The following is a 3027-nucleotide window of genomic DNA, read 5'->3' as shown; positions in this document are numbered from 1 at the left end:
TCATGACCGAGGCTGGCTCAATTTCTGACCGAGAGTGACTCAAATCATGACCGGGGCTGGCTCAATTTCTAACCGAGAGTGACTCAAATCATGACCGGGGCTGGCTCAATTTCTGACCGAGAGTGCCTCAAAAAATGACCGAGGCTGGTTCAATTTCTGACCGAGAGTGACTCAAATCATGACCGAGGCTGGCTCAATTTCTGGCCGAGAGTGACTCAAATCATGACCGAGTCTGGCTCAATTTTTGACCGAGAGTGACTCAAATCATGACCGAGGCTGGCTCAAATTCTGACCGAGAGTGACTCAAATCATGACCGAGGCTAACTCAATTTCTGACCGAGAGTGACTCAAATCATGACCGAGTCTGGCTCAATTTCTGACCGAGAGTGACTCAAAAAATGACCGAGGCTGGCTCAAATTCTGACCGAGAGTGACTAAAATCATGACCGAGGCTGGCTCAATTTATGCCCGAGAGTGACTCAAATCATGACCGAGTCTGGCTCAATTTCTGACCGAGAGTGACTCAAATCATGACCGAGTCTGGCTCAATTTTTGACCGAGAGTGACTCAAATCATGACCGAGGCTGGCTCAAATTCTGACCGAGAGTGACTCAAATCATGACCGAGGCTAACTCAATTTCTTACCGAGAGTGACTCAATTTCTGACCGAGAGTGACTATAATCATGACCGAGGCTGGCTCAATTTCTGACTGAGAGTGACTCAAATCATGACCGAGGATGGATCAAATTCTGACCGAGAGTGACTCAAATCATGACTGAGCCTGGCTCAATTTCTGATCGAGAGTGACTCAAAAAATGACCTAGGCTGGCTCAAATTCTGTCCGAGAGTGACTCAAATCATGACCGAGGCTGACTCAATTTCTGACCGAGAGTGACTCAAATCATGACCGACGCTGGCTCAATTTCTGACCGAGAGTGACTCAAATCATGACCGAGGCTGGCTCAAATTCTGACCGAGAGTGACTCAAATCATGACCAAGCCTGGCTCAATTTCTGACCGAGAGTGACTCAAATCATGACCAAGCCTGGCTCAATTTCTGACCGAGAGTGACTGAAATCATGACCGGGGCTGGCTCAATTTCTGACTGAGAGTGACTCAAATCATGACCGAGGCTGGCTCAAATTCTGACCGAGAGTAACTCAAATCATGACCGGGGCTGGCTCAATTTCTGACCGAGAGTGCCTCAAAAAATGACCGAGGCTGGTTCAATTTCTGACCGAGAGTGACTCAAATCATGACCGAGGCTGGCTCAAATTCTGACCGAGAGTGACTTAATTTCCGACCGAGAGTGACTCAAATCATGACCGAGGCTGGCTCAATTTCTGACCGAGAGTGACTATAATCATGACCAAGCCTGGCTCAATTTCTGACCGAGAGTGACTGAAATCATGACCGGGGCTGGCTCAATTTCTGACTGAGAGTGACTCAAATCATGACCGAGGCTGGCTCAAATTCTGACCGAGAGTAACTCAAATCATGACCGGGGCTGGCTCAATTTCTGACCGAGAGTGCCTCAAAAAATGACCGAGGCTGGTTCAATTTCTGACCGAGAGTGACTCAAATCATGACCGAGGCTGGCTCAAATTCTGACCGAGAGTGACTCAAATCACGACCGAGGGTAACTCAATTTCTGACCGAGAGTGACTCAAATCATGACCGAGTCTGGCTCAATTTCTGAACGAGAGTGACTCAAAAAATGACCGAGGCTGGCTCAAATTCTGACCGAGAGTGACTCAAATCATGACCGAGGCTGGCTCAAATTCTGACCGAGAGTGACTCAAATCATGACCAAGCCTGGCTCAATTTCTGACCGAGAGTGACTGAAATCATGACCGGGGCTGGCTCAATTTCTGACTGAGAGTGACTCAAATCATGACCGAGGCTGGCTCAATTTCTGACCGAGAGTGACTCAAATCATGACCGGGGCTGGCTCAATTTCTAACCGAGAGTGACTCAAATCATGACCGGGGCTGGCTCAATTTCTGACCGAGAGTGACTCAAATCATGACCGAGAGTGACTCAAATCATGACCGAGGCTGGCTCAATTTCTGACCGAGAGTGACTATAATCATGACCGAGGCTGGCTCAATTTCTGACTGAGAGTGACTCAAATCATGACCGAGGCTGGTTCAATTTCTGACCGAGAGTGACTCAAATCATGACCGGGGCTGGCTCAATTTCTAACCGAGAGTGACTCAAATCATGATCGAGGCTGGCTCAATTTCTGACCGAGAGTGACTCAAATCATGACCAAGCCTGGCTTAATTTCTGACCGAGAGTGACTGAAATCATGACCGAGGCTGCCTCAATTTCTGACCGAGAGTGACTCAAATCATGACCGAGGCTGGCTCAAATTCTGACCGAGAGTGACTTAATTTCCGACCGAGAGTGACTCAAATCATGACCGAGGCTGGCTCAATTTCTGACCGAGAGTGACTATAATCATGACCGAGGCTGGCTCAATTTCTGACTGAGAGTGACTCAAATCATGACCGAGGCTGGCTCAATTTCTGACCGAGAGTGACTCAAATCATGACCGGGGCTGGCTCAATTTCTAACCGAGAGTGACTCAAATCATGACCGGGGCTGGCTCAATTTCTGACCGAGAGTGCCTCAAAAAATGACCGAGGCTGGTTCAATTTCTGACCGAGAGTGACTCAAATCATGACCGAGGCTGGCTCAATTTCTGACCGAGAGTGACTCAAATCATGACCGGGGCTGGCTCAATTTCTAACCGAGAGTGACTCAAATCATGACCGGGGTTGGCTCAATTTCTGACCGAGAGTGCCTCAAAAAATGACCGAGGCTGGTTCAATTTCTGACCGAGAGTGACTCAAATCATGACCGGGGCTGGCTCAATTTCTGACCGAGAGTAACTCAAATCATGACCGGGGCTGGCTCAATTTCTGACCGAGAGTGCCTCAAAAAATGACCGAGGCTGGTTCAATTTCTGACCGAGAGTGACTCAAATCATGACCGAGGCTGGCTCAAATTCTGACCGAGAG

Source organism: Cajanus cajan, chromosome 8, assembly GCF_000230855.2.
Source record: "Cajanus cajan strain Asha chromosome 8, NIPB_CcT2T_4, whole genome shotgun sequence".
Taxonomy (NCBI): Eukaryota; Viridiplantae; Streptophyta; class Magnoliopsida; order Fabales; family Fabaceae; genus Cajanus; species Cajanus cajan.
Note: the sequence above shows the minus strand (reverse complement) of the source record.